This window comes from Dunckerocampus dactyliophorus, chromosome 3 (genome assembly GCF_027744805.1).
Source record: "Dunckerocampus dactyliophorus isolate RoL2022-P2 chromosome 3, RoL_Ddac_1.1, whole genome shotgun sequence".
Lineage (NCBI taxonomy): Eukaryota > Metazoa > Chordata > Actinopteri > Syngnathiformes > Syngnathidae > Dunckerocampus > Dunckerocampus dactyliophorus.
Window position 1 is genome coordinate 38,184,922 of NC_072821.1, and position 21,957 is coordinate 38,206,878.

General features: G+C 43.4%; 1 protein-coding gene and 1 long non-coding RNA gene across 2 annotated transcripts in view; one reads left to right on the forward strand and one right to left on the reverse strand.

The window, feature by feature from the left end:
• Positions 1 to 13,408, reverse strand: part of LOC129178716 (uncharacterized) — a 39,649-nt gene extending 26,241 nt beyond the window's left edge. The window contains exons 1-2 of the long non-coding RNA XR_008569833.1: positions 13,233 to 13,408; positions 12,475 to 12,581 (exon numbers count right to left, since the gene is read on the reverse strand). This is a non-coding gene — a long non-coding RNA (uncharacterized LOC129178716). The remainder of the gene's footprint in view (positions 1 to 12,474; positions 12,582 to 13,232) is intronic.
• A 5,941-nt stretch (positions 13,409 to 19,349) lies between these two features.
• ntrk3b (neurotrophic tyrosine kinase, receptor, type 3b) overlaps positions 19,350 to 21,957 on the forward strand; it is a 291,634-nt gene continuing 289,026 nt past the window's right edge. Inside the window, exon 1 of the mRNA XM_054770394.1 lies at positions 19,350 to 19,404. The gene's annotated coding sequence lies outside the window, so the exon portion shown is untranslated. The remainder of the gene's footprint in view (positions 19,405 to 21,957) is intronic.

The following is a 21,957-nucleotide window of genomic DNA, read 5'->3' on the forward strand; positions in this document are numbered from 1 at the left end:
GGTGTGGAGTGGCAAGGTGTCACTATGCCAGTAACGTGGTTCTTGGGCGTAAGAATGTGGCAGATTACTATCACTGTATCGACTTTTCAACACAACAGAGGGGGAGCGATAAAACACACACATAGGACTGGACTTATTAACTTATTTTGTCACTGATCCATATTTATTTATTTATTCTTATTCTATTTTCACATCTCTCCTATCTTGCCTTGTTTGTTTCCTTTTTAAGTGATTTATTTTTATGTTTATTAGGACATTTTTGCAGAGCTGTTGGAAATGTGAATCTGTCTGTCTATCTATCTATCTATCTATCTATAACAATGTCGCTGTAGCTTGGTTAATATGCGGGTCACATTATGTAAATGGAGCTTTGTTGGCGCTTTTTGGAGGTTTTTGGAGTTGGTGCGTCCCATTACATGTATTCCTAGCTTAGTTTTGCGTTAAAGGAAAAGTGCACTTTTCTTTTGGAATGTTGCCCATCACCCATAAACCTTATGTGAGACATGAACACACGTCTTTCTCTTTTCTGTGAGTTGTAAAGATATAAAAACAGATAAAATGAGACAGCTTAGAAAGCACATAATAAGACACACCTATTCTGCTTACAGAGCCGCCTGAAAAAACGCTCCATTTCCATCATGTGACCTGCATATCCACCACATTGTTATTATCATCGTTATTACCATAGTTACGCCCCAGAACTACGTTACTGGCGTAGTGACACCTCGCCACACCACACCGGCTAGCGACTAGCTTCACCACATGCTCGCTCACAATGCCTCAGGCCACTAGCCAAAGGTAACGCTACATATTGGAGCTGCCGCCACTGCTGCTGTGGTTTTGTTTTGGAGTTTGTAAAAGTTAACGCTACGCTAGGTGTAGCGTTCCTTCATCACTCGCGTGCCGATACCATTATTGACAGAAAAACTGATACCGATATGATCCGACATCTCTTTTTGATGCCAATAACGGCTCATATTATCAGACATCCCTGTGTTCAAATGTTAGGAAAAGCTCGGCCTGTACCGTGACTAAAGGCTTTTGTAACGGCCATCGTGGAATTAAAAGTCCACCAGCATCCTGGAAGGGATTGTGTTTGACCTCAGATGTTCCACTCTAACAAAAAAAAACAACCAAAGTAAACAAAGAAATGTTTTTGTGCTTGGCCTCGATTGAAAGATGTTTTCTTTCTAAACCTTCATGACCAAACGAAACGGACTTGAGGCTGACTTTTACCCAGCTCTGGAGCAGGATGCCGTGGTGACATAATCCCAACATTTCAACCACCGCCAAAGTGTGACCTCTAAAAAAGTGCCACCCCCCCCATAAAGGGAACATTTATTCCCTCTGTACACTGTACAGATATGAAGAACCTTCTCAGAGGTGGGATGATTAATTACTTGTTTACCATCCATTAAATGCTCCTTCACCTCTTATGTAACTTTTTACAGCTGAGAGGTATTTTGCTTTCACATAAAAATGACAGCAGTAGCAAAGATGCTCATAAAGTGTGTGCTCAATTCAACAGGTGAATATTTCTAAAGCCATGATTTCCTTAGTGAATGTCCACATGCAGGATCATCATCTTCTTCAAGGTTCCCCATGTGTGCACATTTCAGCCATAATAATCCACATCTATACTATTAACCGGAGATGCACAATATCTTTTTTTCAAATCGATACTGCTTCTCAAGACCGATAACTGCTAACTTCTCCCATCTACTTTTTAAATATTTACATTTAGGTGTAGTTTGTGCACACCTGGAGGTAAGACGGACTGGAACAAATTAGGATTTGATTGATGTGTCCTAATGAAATATCATGACATCACTACTATCAGGAGAACCACAGTATAGAGGGGGAGGAGCCACCTGGCGTGGCCCAGCAAGGTGCACTGTATTCAGGCACACGCTCCGAGCAGCCGGTGTGACGCCACGGAGGTCTCTGGCAAACCTTTCGCATTTTTCAAACGCCACGGCGCTGGTGTTTCAGGTGGCTCTTAAGATTTTCTGTGTGCTTGACGTGTTTTTTTCCCCCCTCGTCATGGAGCATTTGGTACAACTAGCACACAAAATGTGAATGTTTGTTTACAGGTTACGACAAGCCGTTAATGTCTCAGGCAGCAAGAAAGAGCAGCGACAGATTTGCTGACCGGCACAGTACGGCTAATCTGGCGTCATACTGTTTCGTGCTTGAGTACGGCCAATCATTAGTAACTAAGAGAAGCATATTTAAGCCAATTTTACATACTTTGTGACTAAATGAAGCAATATAATAAAATAAAAATGGCTACCTGAAGTAAAATAATGCATGAAAGATGATATGTAGTACTCTGCACTGGTCACTAGGTGTCAGTAATGTTAGTGTCATGTTGAGTGAGACACACAAGCACCAGACTTGATCGCTGGCACAACAGGCTTTTATTGCAGGTTTGAATGATCTCACAACAGGTGCAATAATCCCCAACACGGGCTACTGTTGTGGCTGTACGCCACGCCGAGCTTAAACGCAACTCTGAACCCCCGACGCCACTTCCTGTCCGTCCCCACGTGCGTCTCAGATTGTCAATGTGATTAACAAGTGTCTCACCGTTTCTTCAATTTTGACTAACGAGTTAACTCATGGAGTTTTGAAAAACCACGATAGAGCGAGGGAGCGATGTTCGAACTGTGATGTGGCGTGGATGTTGAAATGTAAATATTATTGTTATTATTATTATGTTTTGTATTATTTGTTTCACCATCTTCGTCACACACTTTTGGATGTCACAAAATGGCGACGTTCAAACGGGCTGAAATTGCCATCAAATGGTGTTTTATCCACAACAGACACTGTTTCCTTCGTTTAGTCAGGGTGTCGGCAGTATATTTTTATACGGTTATCGCTTCCAATCACTGTAGTCTGTGTGCCGTGCCCCTGAAAGTGATGGAAGCCTTGCTGGTAACCCTTTCAGGAGAATGAGCCACGTACAGATTGTCGGTTGAAAAGGGTCGTGGTTCCACTCTGCTTGTTTACACTGTGCACTTCTAGTCGAGTGTTTTGTTTTGGTGAAAAGTGCAGAGGAGGAGGAGAAAAACCCCAAAGCTGGCCCAGTGAAATGGCCTCCTTACGGGAGCAAATCTTTTCCATCTCAGAATGGAAGACGCGGTCAAGGGCTCTTTGCCGCGTCCCCCCATTACAAGCTGCTCTGCACTTATTGTGCTCGCAGCAAACCAGAGGCAACCTGACTGTGAATTATCCAACCTCAAAATGTCTAAATTAGCGCTAACGTGATTAAACGAGCCCATTAATATTGAACTATAACGGCGCCTGCAGGCCTTAACATCCCCCCCCGCCCCCCTCCATTGGACTGGACTGCATTTTAGCTTGGCAAATGGCTCCATGATTAGCACGAACATGCTGAAATGCATTTTTGGGGGGAGCATTAGTGGTTAGAGGAAGGAGGCGCATTAGTTCTATGCAATTATCAGATAAAGAAAGGAATAGGGGCTGACTTATCAACATGACCTAAGTGCTTGGCCCCCCCGCCCCCCTGCTTGTCATGGCCTATCAAAGGGATGGTTGAGGGTGTGCTGTTGCACCTCCGGTGCCAATATGTGTGCCACTTATTGCACATACAGGCGGATGCTCATGGATGGTCACGTACAGGCAGACCAGCGTGACATCCAAACTCAGCAGGCGGGCGGCGGCCATGAGATGAGAGCAAATGGCAGAGAATAAACGGCGTTGGGGGGGTGGGGGATACGATGGTCTACAGAGACGCTGTTTGCCTTTTCATATCTTTTTGAATCAGAATGATAAAATCGATTTCTGCCAGAGTGGCCTGACAATGCGTCTGTGGCCGCTCCTGGGAGGGCCGAGGCACAAAAAGGGGGGGCGGGGGGGGGGGCAATGGGAGATGAAGAGGGCTCGGGATAGATAAATAGATAGATAGAAGCAGGGAGGGAGAGTAATGGGCAGACACATGAAGGAGGAGGCGGAGGAAGCATGATCGAGGGGGTCTGCTTGCAGAAATAGAACAACTCCCCAATCAATTGTGCATTGGAGGTCCCGCTGTGTGGTGGCGGGGCCTCCCTCAGCAGGGGCCCATGAAGAGGAGGTCATAATAGGCTAATACATTAGATAAATGGCATTTACTGCTATGGAAACGTCTCCAACCTGGCTGGACCTGGCCCACCGCGCTCGCTTTGTGCTTCGCCTGACCACGTGTGCGCACGCCTGCTGCTCGAGCCTGGCTTTTCCATCCCTCACACCTCACATCCAAATATGGCCGCCCCCGTGGCCCTCTCAAGAAACTTCCAGCCGTTAATTGCCCTCCCGGAGGAAGCGGAGGCGGAGGCGTGGCGATCAAAACAAGTAGAGATTGTGTGTCCAGAGCTGTCAGATACAATTACCCAGCGCTTAATTGATTTATGATCGCTTACCAATTAACGATCGGCGAGCGGCGCCACAAGGGGGCGGGAATTGATGAAAGGGTTTGAACTTGAATTGAGCTGATTAGCTCATTTGAACTTCAATTAGTCGCTGTCGGAATGTCCCACGCTGGTAATTTGGGGGATTTTCAAAGTAGATGTTGAAGAGAACGATAGCGCTGACGACTGAACGCTTACCCGTACGTCATTTGTGAGTCATCTTCGAGATATCGAGTAGATTGAACGGAGCAGTTATAACAGAAACGCTAATGAGCCATTAACTCATTCAATCCCAGTCATTTTTGAAATTCAACCCCTTCAGTAGCGGCCATTTTAGACCATTATGACTGATCTTTCAAGGCTCACAGAATATTGTGTTCTATGGCTACAAAACCATGGAAGCTACCAAAGCTGCCTCTGTCATCAGAAGAAAAAAAGTTTGTTTCTACCCTTTTCCATTCTTTAGTAATCAGCAGTAGAACATAGGTACGTTTCACGAAAATATCAGTTCCCCACTAAAAAGGTGACAGCTCAAATATCTAAACAACTACACTACAACAGCAACAGCACAAGAAAGGGTTGTTTTACATCAAAATAACAAAAAAACCCTAAAAGTATTCTTAGTGTATTCAACCACCAAAACAGCATCATTTATTACTGACATTACTGAAGATGCAAAATTTGAAGTGCAACGTGGCGAGGGATTACTTTATTTCTTTTTTAAGACATTCTATTTTCTTCCACTTATCCGGGTCCGGCTCGCGGGGGCAGAAGTCTGGACTTCCCAGTCGTACGGCCACCTCTTCCAGTTCCACCGGCAGGACACCAAGGCGTTCCCAGGCCAGCTGTGAGACATAATCCCTCCAGCGTGTCCTAGGTCTGCCCCGGGGCCTTCACTCGACTGAGCATGCCCGGAACACCTCACCAGGGAGGCGTCCGGGAGGCATCCAGACCAGATGCCCGAGCCACCTCAACTGGCTCCTCTCCATGTGAAGGAGCAGCGGCTCTACTCTGAGCTCCTCACCCTATCTGTTAGGGGGAGTCCAGCCACGCTACGGAGGAACCTCATTTCAGCCACTTGTATACGCGACCTCGTTCTTTCGGTCACGACCCAAAGCTCATGACCATAGGTGAGGGTGGGAACATCGAAATAAGTGGCCGATCGATAAATTGAGAGCTTTGCCTTCCGGCTCAGCTCTCTCTTCACCACGACGGTCCGGTACAGCGACCGCATTACTGCAGACGCTGCGCTGATCCGCCTGTTGACCTCACGTTCCAACCTTCCCTCACTTGTGAACAAGACACTGAGATACTTGAACTCCTCCACCTGGGGCAGGACCTCATTCCCAATCCACCCTTTTCCGACTGAGAACCATGGCCTCGGATTTGGAGGTGCTGAGTCTCATCCCAGAAGCTCCGTGTGAAGCTTTACCGTCCCAGTAAACACTAAAGGTCATGAGGCCATCAGGACCACATCGTCAACAGCAGAGACGGGATCCTAAGGCCCCCAAACTGGACCCTCTCAACGCCTTGGCTGTGCCTAGAAATTCTGTCCATGAAAAAATGATGAAGGGAATCGGTGACAAAAGGGCAAACCTTGGTGAGGCCAAAATTCACCGGAAACACGCTCGGCTTACTTTTTTTCAGATAATATTAATAAAATCTTTTTTTTAAATTGGCTTTGGTAGAAGTTTGAGCATGACTTGGGCATGAGTACTTTCCTACTTTTTATGTTAAAAAATGTCAAAAGATGGCCTCTTGAGTTTTGGCCAGCATTTATTAATGACACTGAAGTGTACAGAAAGTGGTTCAAAAGTGAAATGGACTGGATTGGATTTCCGAGCACATCTTCACTTAGAGCGCACATCTTCCGTCTGTTTCTGCTCGACCTATTTATCCTGACGCCATCACGTCGGTTTCGTTGACACCTAACGAGATTGCAGGATCTATCGTGCGAAAGGCAGCTCATCTTCTCCTCGGCACTCTTTATCTATCTCCTATCGGATGATGAATAATTAATTCCTTATTCAAGGGAAAAGGCTGCGCGGGCTCGGCATATTGTCTCAGAGCAACCACTTAGCAGCCACAGATTACCGTCACACGCTGCCGTCCCAAGGGAGCAATCGCACAGCACAAAACCACGCGGCGTTAGAGCGCCGGGTGCCGGGCCGCGGTGGCCGTCGTCATCCCAGCGCCACCTCAACAGCAACGAGTCCACTAATGTACAGGGGAGGGGAAGACATGAGGCAAGGTTGTGCTGGCTGGCAGGTAATGGCTCTTAGTGGGGCCTATTCATTAAACAGAGTGTCTGAACAATAGAGCCGTACGTAATGCATCTGCTTTAAAAATGCTGCATTATGTATGAGTCCAAAACAGCTTTATATTCGTCGCGGGTTAAAGGCTTAAAGGTTGCAGAGGGACTTTGGGAGAGGGGTTGATTCAGCTCGCCTCGCTGGCGTCGTGTTCTAAAAGGACGCTGATTAAAAGCCACAATAACCCAGCAAAAAGATAATAAATAATATATATACACATCATTACTCGGCTGTATCACACACACACACAAAATCCCTGCTTCTCACTTGATCAATGCGTTTTCCCCCCCCCCTCCTGTCCAAACAGAATCCTAATCCCTAACAAGTGTTGTCCCCTCAGCTGCCATGGCAACGGCTCCTTCCCGGCGAGGAGGAGGCCATATTTGAGCTATGATGCATGGCGATGACATCAATGCTGCGTGAGTCCAACGGCCGTCACATCTGACCGTAACTGTCGCAACACGGTGCAAAACAACCACTCATGTCCATGTCAGTCGTCCTGTCCGAGAGCACGCCTCCCTGCACTGCAAGTGTAAAATGAAGTTAAGCAAAGTTAATCGCAAAACGTAAACACAGCGAGTGTAATCGTATAAAAACTCTTGATCAAAATGTCAGAGTCCACATTTTCTTGGGAATTTTGCCCATCATCCACAATCCTTATGTGAGACATGAACACACGTCTCTCTTTTCTGTGCCTTCTAAAGATAGAACCTCCGCCAAGCGCCATCGTTCTCCCCCACATTGTGATTTACACCATAAATATTGGCCCTGCCTTTATGTTACGTGCATATTTAGATTCCTTGACCATGAAAACATACCATGAGCAATTGGATTCATAATGATATCAACATTAGTTCAGTAGTTATTCACAAAAATGGCATTTTCTGTAATGGCGCTTTTCTTCTGGATCTAGCTCCATAGCTTTGGAAGGTACAACAAAAATCCAGATTCCACAGTGTCTTGGCTATATAGAATGGAGTTTGCTCCATGTTTAGAGCTTCATTTGTCATCTTCCTGTGATGAAAATTCCAAAGGTCCCCTATTTTTCATATTCTGGATCAATGATTCTATTATCTGGATCAGTCTTTGATGTTTTGTAGAACCTGTTGGACACTTTCCAAGCACTGTGATCAGTTTTTTGTGGAGTTCTATGCACAAATGCCGAAAATGATTTCACAATGTTAAAGAATCCTTTAAAAAATTCCTGGATCCTGGCGGTGATCCGGATCCGTTCTTCCATATCCCATCTCCTGAAATGTTCATGCAAATCCATTCGGCACTTTTCAAGTTATTTTGGACACAAACAAACAGACAAACATAAATTTAAAACGTATTAAAACTTCCGTGCTGTGCTTGGCAGAGGTTAAAACTGATAAAATGAGGCGGCTAAGAATGCACGTAATGGGACACACCTATTCCGCCTATAAAGCCTTCTAAAAAACTGTCCCATGTCCATGAGCTGTATATTAACCACATTGCTATTATTATCGCTATTAACATTGTTACGCCCAAGAACTACGTTACTGGCGTAGTGACACCTCGCTACACCACACTAGCTAGCTAACTACTAGCCGGCTAGCAACTAGCTTCACCACACGCTCGCTCACAATACCACAGGCCACTAGCCAAAGGTAACGCTACATGTTGGAGCTGCCGCCAGCGCTGCTGTTTTTGTGTAGCGTTCCTTTCTATGTTGCTATGTGAAATCAATGCAAGTTGCCAAAATACTGCAGATATTACATGTTGTCATGAATGTACCCGTTACGTTTGATCAGCTGATGAACAGCCTGTTTCACTTTCATGCTTGTTTCCAATTTTATTTATTTTTGTAGCTCGACTTTGAAGCTCGGGCCACACGGTGGTCTAGTGGTTAGCACGTTGGCCAACACAGTAACAGCCTGGAGATCGGGAAGACCTGGGTTTCGATTCTCCCCTGGGCATTTCTGTGTGGAGTTTGCATGTTCTCTCTGTGTGCGCGTGGGTTTCCTCCGGGTACTCCGGCTTCCTCCCACATTCCAAAAACATGCAGGTTAGGTTCATTGACGACTCTAAATTGTCCATAGGTATGAATGTGAGTGTGAATGCTTGTTTGTCTATGTGTGCCCTGTGATTGGCTGGCCACCAGTCCAGGGTGTACCCCGCCTGTCACCCGAAATCAGCTGGGATAGGCTCCAGCATGCCCCCGCGACCCTAATGAGGATGAAGCGGCATGGAAAATGGATGGATGGATGGACTTTGAAGCTCCTGATGATCCAACAGTGCAAAGAATGGTCTTACAATTTTGATCAGGATTTGATCAGGGTAGTTTAATATATTGGAGATGTGCCTCACTTTGTAACATTCTTACTATCATAATAGCAAACCATAAAAAGGATGAAACAGTCAAGTCTTTAATCACAAAGCATGAGTGTGACTTACTTTATAACATTCTTGCAATCACACAAGTGTAAAAAGAAGTTTGTGGCGTATTTTTTTTCCAGAAATTTTGATCGAATTACAACTTCAACCGCCTCAGAGGCCCTTGACTTTGGAAGAGTTCAAACTATGACCCCAGCTACCTGCAGCCAGTCGGCCAAAGATGCGTCAGAACCAACACGGATCCCTAAACCTTTTATGAAGAGCTGTCGGAAATCTTGGCTCGTAATCTTGAGCTATGATGAATAAGTCCTGACATCAATATGTAGACTTGCTGCTGTGACAATAATGACTCAGTTCTCCGGAACCTGCGTGCAACGTCAGTGTTTACTCACACGGAGGGAAGAACATGGCTGCCTGAGCAGAAGGCACCGGGCCGCACAGGCACCCTCTTCCTGAGTGGCTCGACTCTTCCGCAAGAGCTCCGCCCGCCATCGTTGACCCGCATGAGTCACGGCAATGGCGTACAAGTGTGCACACTTGTGGACAATTTTCTCCTCGGAGGCATGCGTGCGTGCACATACAGCGCTCACTTTCACACAAGAGGCGAGAGCAAAGTGGCTGACGAGGAGAGGAAAAAAAAAAGGAGAATCAAGGTCCGACCCAGGCCACTTATTTAGCAGGCCAAGTGCGGTGACGCGAGCACGGCGCTTGAGAGGTAGTGGCTTTCACTTTCACTATATCCTGCCATCTACTCATTATTTGCATTAAGAATAATAAAAGTGAGGAAACACACAGCTGTTATTGCCTAAATAGCTGGCAACGCAAGTGAGGAGCAGCTGGTGGCGTCATGGTCTGCGGCTGCACGAGCGCTGCCGGCACATGTACTGCGACATTGTAAAGCAGAGCGCGAGCCCCACCCTTGGGAGGAAACTTACGGTATCTGACAAAAGCGAGTCCGTCCCTCACGTTTCAGTATTGAGGAGTCAGTGTGCAGCTCAGATGTAGCATACATGTACGTGTACATATCTGGCAACACAGTGACTGTGTCCACATTGTGTCCTATGTAGCAGGGGTCCCCAAACCAACGGGAAGCTTTCAGGTGCAACGATAGCAAAATTCAGCAAAAATACACTTAAAAAAACATTTGTAAATAACAACATCAAATTTTAACTGTCTTGACTCATTTTTCGGGGAAGTAAATCTATACTGCTGTACAACCTATACACTGACTACTCTAAGGTATGTCCTAGGTGACTTTCTATAGTACTGGTGGATCCGTGGACTCCAAGCGTGCCTTTGAGGAGCGTGTGTGGTATAACCGCCAATCAAGAGGTGTGTCTCACTACCTTTCTTCACATGTATGTTGCCGTCGCGCTTGGTGAGTTTAGCACGCAATCGTCACCTCTCACATCACCTCTCAGCTTCCAGCGGAAGGAGAGCGCACATGTGCTTTACGGTGTTAATAAAATATCACACACGCCACATGCGAGGTGCCAGTGGCGTGATAGACGACAGGGAAAAGTCTAAACTAAAATAAACACCCGGTATGAAACACATTGTATGAATAATAGGTGAGCTTTACATGGCTGTACATCATAAACTCGATGGACAAGGCACGCCTTTCAATCCATTACAGCAGGGGGTCCCAACATGGGAACCACATTTTCCAGTCGCAACCCACTTATTTGTCATTTTTATTATTTTTTACACTATTATTTAGGTGATTTTAAATTGTCATTTATTTTTAGAATTTCTTATGCTTTTATTTAAGTCATGTTTATTGTGTGCATGTTGAAGATGAATTAAACCATTACCATCTTTATTTTTATTATTTTTTCACACTTTAAGTCATGTTTATTTTTATTTATGTTATTAATTTTGTACACTTATTCATGTCATTTTTATTATATTTTAGACTTTTATTTAAGGTCAATTTTATTTGTATTTTTTTTATTTTTGCATTTAGGTCATAACAAATTTGTTGTTATTTATTTTTAGAATTTCTTATGCTTTTATAAGTTATGTTTATTTATGATTTTTTTTACAGTTTTATTTAAGTTATTTTTTTAAGTTTAGATTTTTTTTTTTACATTTAAGTCATTTTTTATGCTATTATTTTTCTAGATTTTTATTTAAGTCAATTTTATTTTTATTCGTATGTGTTTACAATTTTGAGGTTATCTTTAATTTTTATAACATTTTTACACTTTTATTTAAGTGATTTTTTTATTTTATGATAATTTTCTACACTTTCATTTAAGTCATTTTAATTATATATTGTTGGTCATTTGTTTATTTATTGATGATTGTATAATTTGATTGAAGTCATTTTTATTTTTACACTTTTAAATTATGTTTACATTTGTTTTCATTATTTTATTTATCTTTTATTTAAGTCATTTTATTGAGGTTATTTTTTAAATTGTCATGTACTTATTTTATAAATTCTTATGCTTTTTAGTCATTTTTCTTTTTATTTAGTTTTATTATTTTTGACACTTTCAGTTTGGTCATTTTTATTTTATTTATATTTCTTTATTTATGTACTTATGCCTTCATTTATTTGGTTATATTTTGTATACTTTTGTTTAAGTCAAACCAAGCAAAAGTATTTGTTTTTTCATCTTTTGAAACATGAATCCACACTACCAATTGTACTTCACAATATGTTAGATATCAGTTGCATTTTACATATTTTGTCGGTAATTTTTCACTTGCTGTCTGCGACCCACTTTTGCATCCCGATCCAGCAGTTGAGAACTGCTGCATTAGAGGGTCTTTCTGGAAGAGTATACAGTATATAGAAGCTGTTATTGCTGCAAAAAGGTTGAATAACCACACCGGTGTACCCATTACATATCATTACTGGACTCCAAGGTGACCTCTTGCACCTTGTCTGAGCTACAAATACATGTATGATGTGTACAGTGGTCTAATGTCCCAATAATTTTGCCTGTATAGTGTATTTTCTGCTCTTCCAGTTTGCTTCCTCCATCAATGATTTGCTCAGCGGGTGCGAGTAGGCAAGTCGTGGCCCTTTTTGCACATGAATATAGCATTTTGTGCAGTTTCCTCCTCTGTGTTGTTGTAGTGTTACTTGCTCACAGGCAAACACTGTGCAGACTCTGAATGATTCAGAAAGCCTGGAGCCAAAACACGTGGGGGAAACCTGCACGCCCAACATGGCAGACAGACAGCCGGAATGTGCGGCAACATGCCTACCAGGACGTCATGCGTAATTGTATCCGTGTCTCTAATGGTGCTCATCAGTTAACACACTTGCAGTTTGGCCGCTTTTGCCCTTTGGATATAATGAGGTGTCGTTAGCCCACTTGTAGGACATATCCCCGGGCTCGGTGAAGCTGAGAAAAACTGGAAAACAAGAGACTTACTTGCAGCCAATTCCAATCAATCTGGAATTAGAAAGTGCGGCATCAGCAGTGCACAGCAGGTGGATGTCTAAGTCCAGGAACTATTTAGGTGGAAAGTGGGCCAGTTTCTGTAGAGCACACACACACACACACACACACACAAGGCTGGGTTACATGCGGATTTATGCACTTAATTAGACTTGCATGAACCTGAGCTTGCAGTCATGTTAGGTTGTGAGCCAGAATGCTTCTCGGAATGTTTAAATTGTGCACTAAAGGAGATGTAATGAACATTTGCACATATGTTATGCATGCGGTGCCCTATTTAGCGTCAGACACAAATAAGCAAACAAAGCAAAAGGATGTCATGTCATGAGTGCACGGGTATTATTGCAAACAATGCTCCCATTTATGGTCAAAGATTATTGCCTGGTTAATGGCCAAGCATGCTACATTACATCCACAAATGCACTCATAAGAGGTGGGCAGATTTCACGAGAGGTTACTATACCATTTAATATGATTGTTATGACGTCAGAGCCGTAGAAGCTATTATCACTACACAGCAATAAAGGAATGCTCCCTCCCTCGGTATAAATAAAGTTTTTTTTTTATTGAATAGAGTATCCAATTAGCATGACAGGAAAGACAGGTCTCCAAGAAATGTAAACCTTTTTGTAAATATATAGAGTTTCCAACTGAAGCAACTTCATTAACTTTAAATTGACAGACTTCTGCAACTACTGTGGTAAAATACAAACAGAAGGCATTATACTTACTGACACTGTTGGCTACGTGTTGAATCGTCTCTCTATACGAGTTCAATCTAAACTCTACGCTATTTCTGGAGACCTGTACATCAAGTATATCATATAAATATATATATCAAACAATACAAAATTAAATTAACCCCGCTTTTGGCTATAAAGTGATGAAGAAATATATTATAATGCGTTTTAATTTACGCTACAGCTAACTCGGAACTGTCGGCTTGCTGACCATCCAATCAAAGGCCTCGATGGAGACGACGCATAATCTGATGGGTTAATAGACTTGCCAGTCACGCCCATTCATTTTAAAGTGCAGGTGGCTGTATTAGTGAGTCAACGCTAAAATTGTTTTACCCGGCAACAGACAGAGCTGAAATCTGATTGGATGACAGCTTTAAGCTAAACCGGAAGAAGCACTGTGCACTTCATTCAAAAAATATATATGATGTTGTATTCAAATAAATTTCTTAACTATTCAAGGCTAGTAAAATTGTTATTTCTTTCTATTTCAAACAAAAAAAAATAAGTTTGTGTTTACTGCTTTTCTAACTATTCTAACTGTTTTGCATGTTCACAATTAAAAGCTAAGTAGTAGAAGTGCTACTATATTATATCACTGATTCATTCGATGGCTCTAAGGCAGGCTAATACATTTCTTAGAAAAATGTTTAAAATGACATTTTAAGGCGTATTTGCTTTACGGCAGAGAACAAGTATGCCACTGTCTGGATAAAAGATTTTGCTGCTGTGTGGCCGTGCAAACAGGTTGAAAAATCCAATCCCATGTCAAAGAGAGGCATTGTGAATAATTGAGAGCGTGGATGTATGGCCACAAAGCGAGGCACTGTGATGGCGCCTAGCTCAACAAACTGAGAGCAGCAGGAAAGTTGGTGTTTTTTTTTGTTTTTTTTTTCCTCGCTGCTTCGCGACTCTCCTCAATGCCACCTCCAGTCTGGCGGGGACGCGCCGCCGTGTAACGAGCCTCATTAGAGCACCACACCATCACCACATCAAAGACTTCCCTTTTCAAACCAGGAGCGGGATCACAATCCTTAGGATAGCTATGCAGCTCGTTGCCACCCCCCTCGCCACCATCACATCTCCCTCTCAGGGGGCACGAGGGAGCACCGTCAAAGTTTTGGGTCATTTTCAGATCTCTGCTGCAGAGGAAGATTGCTGATTAATGCAGAATTATGCTAATGAGCTGCAGGATGGCAGGGAGGGCACATGAGGCCTCTGACGATAGCTCAACTTAAGCGATGATGGATCTCCTCACCTAAGATGGCATTGGAGGGGAGGGACAGCCAGCAGACCCCGAATCAGAATCAGCAGGAGGCTTCTTTTTCTGGGACGCCATCACTCAAACACAAACTAATTGTGTCTTCATCAAGATGCGTCGCCGCCCTCGCCGCGCGTCAAAGTCAAACTTTTGTCTGTCACGTCATGTGGACTTGACATGATTTCATCTCGCCGCGGTTACGCAACAACAAGCACAACAAATACTTTGGGATATTTGTCACAAACTTGGCCAATACAAAACCACACTTCAGCTCAATATGCATCTAAAGGGCTAACATTGCGTTTGTTATGCTTTTACTTTGGCTTTTTGTGGAGGGTACCTCAAAGAAACTTATTCTAAGAACAGCGAGTCATTTCAGCCTATACGTCGCCACTAGGTGTCACACATGCCACCTTTGAAAACTTAATTTTGGTTTTATGATGGCCTATTAACTCTTGTTACAATTGCAAAGCATTTAATAAAGCAGCTAGTGAAGGTTTTCCAGGTTTGTCTCTGGCGAGAATTCATTCACGTTGCGTTATTTCCTCTGGGAGAAATTCCTTTGAACATTGTGGCTAATGATTGTACGTCGAAAAAAACAAACACAATTCCTTGCACTGTAATGATTCATGAGTTCCATTATACTGTTATTGTAAAACCAAACATACATTTAAGACCCAGACTAGAAATCCTTAGGAGATGAATGGATAACTCCCATTTGCAATGATATATTTGGAGTTTTTGCTAAACATTAGTAGGCTGCAGGCTGCAAGGACACGTTCAAGGCCGCGTGAGGACGACGGCGGTAGAGAAGCATTATCGCACATCACAATGTGCCGGTTCACCTAAGTCTGGCCTCTCGCAGCAAATACAAATGATTTGTACCAAACTAGCAGTTCCCTCAAGTCTGTTTTACTCTTTGTAGCTGTGAGGGAGCTGCCAACCCTCCCTCACTGATCAGGTGTATGCCCCGCCTACACACTCTTTTCTATTTGTGTACAATGTATCTAGTTTCTTATGACATTTTGGTTAGGCCTTTATTTATATTATATTTGCCAATTAATCTTCGTTAACTGCTAATGATTGGATCCTTAAGTAGTTAGTTTTTCACATAGAAGTTATTGGTTGTTTCGAATGTCTCATCAGTTTCTCTTTTCTTTGAGGTGATTGGTTGGGGCACAAGCATGGCAGCGCGCCCATGTGAGTGCAGGCCAGGTGCATGTCATCACCCTGATTGGACTCTCCCAGGTTTCACCTGGAGGAGGGGAGGGTTAACTATGCAGTTCTTTTTGTAAATATAGTTACATACTGTATAATATAGAGGTTAACGCATACAGAAATTAAAATCTAAATGCACTAACATTAAAATGCATTTGTAACATGAAGGAAGGATTTGGAAAATGTAAATATGACTTGTGTAGCAACTACCTCACCCTCCCATTAACTAGTTATGGTTGGGCTCTCACCATATATACAGGGGTCTGGTTGAATTGGTGTGGTGGCCTGTTGTGTGTGCACTGGGGGGGGGGGGGGAAAGAAACGCTGTTGGACTGTCTTGTGGTACCTGGAATAAATGTGATGAGCTCGCAACTTCAGCTTCTGGTGTATGCTTCAGATGCTACGGCTATCCTGGGCTAGTAAGAGGCCATTTTTACAACCGGAAATCTTACAGTAGCACATGTAGCACACACTACCTGGGTGCTATTACTCCCATCTTGTGGGCGTTTGATACAAATTGCATGGTGAGATGTGCCGCAAATGCTACCTTATTACAGAAACAAAAAAAACATTCACCCGGCGTGCACCGCACACATCTCACACAGCGTTGGTAAAACACACCGCTTCTATTAGAGGCGCTGCGACTCTCTTAAGTGACTCCTAATTGCATTCAAAGGCGTTGTGCAGAGGACTGGCATTGCCAACGGTTAATGAGCCCGGCCTACTGTTGTTAGAGCGTGTCGCCACAGTTAATACGCTCGTGTTTAAGCACAGCGAATTAAACAGCTCCCAAGTTCTTCAAGTCCAAAATAGGACACAGATTCCACTTTACACCGCTGCATAATTCATGTGCTAATGACTCCGTGCCCATGGGCCGCGCTGGTGAAAAGTTTTCAAAAACAATTTTTAATTGTCGTCAATAATTCAACTCTTCTTTCACGTTGTGTGATATGTTATACCACCACCAATAAGTCAGAAAAGATTGACTCCAAAATAAACACACTTGGGTCTGGTGATGTAAGAAGACACAGGGGTGAACCAACAGGACACAGGGGAAGGATGGGGGCGGGGGGAATGAGGCCCGAAGAAGCAGAATTAACAAGACACAGGTGAAAGGCAAGGGGTGGAGCTAACGAAACAGAATTAACAGGACAGTGGTAGGAGAGGACATAATGGACGGTGCAAAGGTGGGAGACAGAAGGAACGCACAGGACATGACTAACGAGGCACAGCGGGAGGCGATGACAGGTGAAAAAAAGGGGGCAGGGCTTGCAAAACACAACGATCAGGACACCGATGAGAGACCGGGCGAGGCAGAAGAAACAGAATAAACAAGACACAGCTGAAAGGGAGGGCAAGACAAGACGGAGTGGGACACAGGTGGAAGATGGGGTCGGGGCTGAAACGACAAACGTCACAGGGCCTAATAGGTTGATTATGACAAGGAGGCGGGGCCAAATTGACAACTTTAACAGGACACAGGCGACGTAGAAATGGCGGAGCCAACAAAAGAGAATCAACAGGACAACTGACAGTCCACAGGTGGAAGACGTGGGGGACACAAACATTAGCAGCACTAGTAGAGCTATATGCAAGCTAAAGTGCTAACATTGCGCTCGCATTTTAACAGGAACATCCTGCTAGGGTGCCCTATGTCTGTGGTTGGTAGAGGTCTGGGCTTTCTTTTTAGATGTGTAGCAAAGCCTGGTGCCGATTGTTCTCACGTTGGTGCTCATAAAGAGGCTGCGAGGACACATATTGCTCTTAGAACATCATTAGAAAATCATTTTGCATGATAGGTGATAACGGGCAGAGGTGCGGCATTTCTTTTAAGATGTGTAGCAAAGCCTGGTTAATGCCGTTCTCACGAGTGGTGCTCATAAGGAGGCTCTCGGGACACATCGTACTCTTAAAACATCATTAGAAAATAATTTTGCATAATAGGTGATCGTGAGCAAAGCTGCAGCATTCCTTTTAAGATGTGTAGCAAAGCATCTGGGCTCGAATCTCCGTTTGGGCATCTCTGTGTGGAGTTTGCATGTTCTCCCCGTGCGTGTGTGGGTTTTCTCCGGGTACTCCGGTTTCCTCCCACATGACAAAAACGTGCATGTTAGGTTCATTGGCGACTCTAAATTGTTTGGTTGGTTGTTTGTGTATATATATGTACCCCGCCTCTTGCCCAAAAGTCAGGGATAGGCTCCAGCATACCCCCGCTAGTGAGGACAAGCGGCATAAAAAATGGATGGATGGATGTGTCTCGAAGCCTGGTGAAGATTGTTCTCACGTTTGGTGCTCAAAAGGAGGCTGCGGGCACACATATTGTAGTTAGAACATCATTAAAAAATCATTTTACATTATCGGTGACAGCGGGCGGAGCTGCGGCATCTCTTTTAAGATGTGTAGCAAAGCCTGGTTAAGATTGTTCTCACCTTGTCTGGGGACACAGAAAATAATTTTGCATAATAGGTGATAGTTGGCAGTGATATGGGCTTTATTTTAAGATGTGTAACGAAGCCTGTAGCCTGTTTTTTTTTTTTTATCCTTGATGATGCCACAAAAAGCCCCGACTTTGAAAGCGAGCGTTTGAGCAAGGGAGATGATCAGTTTTTCTTCTGTTTGGTACTTACAAACAAGTATTTTTGTCATTTAAAAAGTAAAGTCCTTTTTACATTTTTAAATAGTCAATATTTTGTTAGAAAAGTAATTTAACTTTTTTTCACTTCAAGATGTAGCTTTAAATATATTAAAAAAATAATCTAAATGAGATAAAAATAGTAATTATTATTAGTAGTTATAGTAGTTATAGTAGTAGTTATTTTTATTCATTTTTATTATACTTTAAGATGTGTAGCGAAGCCTCTTTTCCACGCCTTTGTTTTACAAGCCGCTGGGCACATGCACAGGGCGAGCTTATCTAGCTAGGCTGCATCAGAGGTGGTATCGTGTCAAAAAGCCGCAACTTCAAAAGTGAGCGTCTGAGCGCCTCTTCCCTCAAAGAAGAGCAAACAAGTGAGAGAGACGATTGATTGTTCTCACATTTGGTGCTCATAAACAGCCTCTAGGGACGCATTTTACTGTTAGAACATCACTAACGCGTCACTTTTGCACCAAAAGACAAATGCGGTGTATATCTGATTTCATGTAAATTGTCCCTGTGGAGGAACTTCTCACATATCAAAGCCTTGGTGGAGGTACAGTATGTTCTTGTACATCATGTCAGCAGCTTAGCTCATCAAGGTCTCAGCAGGTTAAAAATAGTCTTTCTTACACAGCCTTCAGCTTTCTCGCCTGATGAACTTCTTCTAAAAGGCCACACCTGAAAGGGAAGGGACAAAAGAAAAACGTCGAGAGATGGAAGTCTCGCAGCAGGGAAAATGAAGTGTTCCGAACAGGAAAACGAGCATCCCCAAGCAGAAGACCACGGCGCCTCCATTCCCCTGTCAAGATGAAAAGCACTTAAAGTGAGTGTTGCTCCAAAGTGGACCTTTTGTTGTCAGCAGCCTCTTTCTGCTGGGGATTTATCACACGGATAAAAAAAAAGAAAAGACTTTAGCATATATTGAGAGAGCTCAGCGTGCATCTAAAGCTTTGCTTTTCTTGGCTTTTTTTTTTGGTAACGTCACCGCAGAGGGGAACCAACGAAACTGTGATGACAACCATAGAACGGGAAATGGAACTGTGATGGTGAGTAGCCACATTAGTGGTATAACACGTCTCTGTCCTGGCTGCTCAGTATAACACAGCCCAGTCAACACAATACACACCGAACCCTCACCGGGGGCTCTTCTGCCAAGTGGGCGGGATAGACATATGCCAATTTTTTTTTATTGGCCGATATGCCAGCTATCAACTCTGCCTAGCAACCAAAAAAAGTTAAATTGTAAAAAAAAGATAAAATAAGATCAAAATCATAAATAAAATAACAAATAAAAATAGACATGAATACAGTGGTGTGAAAAAGTGTTTGCCCTCTTCCTGATTTATTTATTTTTTTGTCACAATTAAATGTTTCGGATCATCAAACAAATGTAAATATTAGTCAATGACAACACAGCTGAACATATAATGCAGTTTTTAAATGAAACGTTTTATTATTAAGGGATTGAAAAAAATCCAAAGCTACATGGCCCTGTGTCAAAAAGAAAAAATGATTGCCCCCCACTTCCCCCAGAAAGAAAGTCATTGAGATCTATCAGTGTGGAAAAGGTTATAAAGCCATTTCTAAAGCTTTGGGACTCCAGCAGAACATAGTGAGAGCCATTATCCACAAATGGTCAAAGCATGGAACAGTGGTGATCCTTCCCAGGAGTGGCCGACCAACCGAAATGACCCCAAGAGCGCAGCGAGGACTCATTCAAGAGGTCACAAAAGGCCCCATAACAACATCCAAAGAACTGCAGGCCTCACTTGCCTCAGTTAAGGTCAGTGTTCATAACTCCACCATAAGAAAGACGCTGGGCAAAAACGGCCTGCATGGCAGAGTTCCAAGACCAAAACCACTGCTGAACAAAAACAACATTAAGGCTCGTCTCAATTTTGCCAGAAAACATCTTGATGATCCCCAAGACCTTTGGGAAAATACTCTCTGGTCTGATGAGACAGAAGTAGAACTTTTTGGAAGGTGTGTGTCCCATTACATCTGGCATAAAAGAACATCGTAGCGACAGTAAAATATGGTGGTGGTAGTGTGATGGTGTTCAGGACCTGGAAGACTTGCTGTGATCAATGGAAGCATGAATTCTGCTGAAGGAGAATGTTGGTGACCTCAAGCTGAAAGCAACTTGGGTTCTGCAGCAGGACAATGATCCAAAACACACCAGCAAGTCCACCTCTGAATGGCTGAAGACTTTGGAGTGGTCTAGTCCAAGTCCTGACCTGAATCCTATTGAGATGCTGTGGCATGACCAACCAGTTATTAACTTTAGGGGGGCAATCCTTTTTTCACACAGGGACATGTAGGCTTGGACTTCTTTTCTTTCTTAATAATAAAAAGTTTCATTTCTAAACTGCATTTTCGGTTCAATTGTTCGGTTCAATTGTTGTCTTTGACTAATATTTAAATTAGTTTGATCTGAAACATGTAAGTGTGACAAACCTGCAAAAAAATAAGAACTCAGGAAGCAAACCCTTTTTCACACCACTGTATATGTATATATTTATGTTTATCGTAGGAGGTACAGTAGATCTTTGGGACTTGGTCATTTCAAAAGTAGCTTGCAGGCTGCCCAAGTGTGAGCACCCCCGGTCTACATGAGCCCACTTTGTTTTAAAAGCAGTGCAAATTGTACTTAATTGGTTCAACTTTACCATAATGAAAGCCGGCTTGGCCTTTGCATCCCTTGATGAAGTGGATGCACTTAAATGCTCATCCATCGTGAATGCCTGCTTATTTACATTATAAGCAGGCGAGCGTGAAGGATTTAGCTGGTGCGTCACGGTAATGTCAGTTTTACATTCACTAACCGCAATGTAAGTGAGCGTTATTGGTCCGGAATGTCGCTTTTGTTGGCCTTGCGGTCTCTCTCTAGTCATAGTTTGCGGACCCCTGGGGGTCTGAGATAGAGGCACGACGATGGGGCTATCCACACGGAAACGTTTTCAGGTCAAATCTGCAAAGTATTTGATCGTTTCAGCCTCTCATCCACACGGGAAAGGCGCTCTGGGTGACCTGAAACGGTATTTTTTTTTTTAAACGGCTTCCAGAGTGGGAAGATCTGAAAACGCTGGCTTGTCGTTGTAGTGTAGACAGGCACTACGAGAGCGATGACGTCACCGACCCACCACCGCCTTGACGCCGCCACGTGACCAAAAGTGATCTTTGACGACAAGTCATCATAATATGTGAATATTTCCATGGACATGACTCACCTCAGTCGACATTCTCCTAGTATTTTGTTTTCTTATACGCGGAAGTAGTTCCACACATAAGACCACAGTCTTATGCGCATCCGTTCTTTCTTCTTCTATGGTTTGGAGTGTCACGTGGTTCCACCTGCGTGCGTGTTCGCAGCACCACACGTAGGTGTGCCTTGTGTATTACACTCAGTGATGCAGAGTGTGGATGCAACTGTTTTTCAACCCGCAAAAAAAAAAAAAAAAATCCAAGAAGGTACCCGTGGGGACAGGGCCTTAAAGATAGGCAAGCATTTCATGGCAGGACCACCTTGAGTTTGTATACACTGCTGCAAAGAAAACATGCAAATTAATGAGCTAGCGAGAGCCAGCCTGCACCTGAAA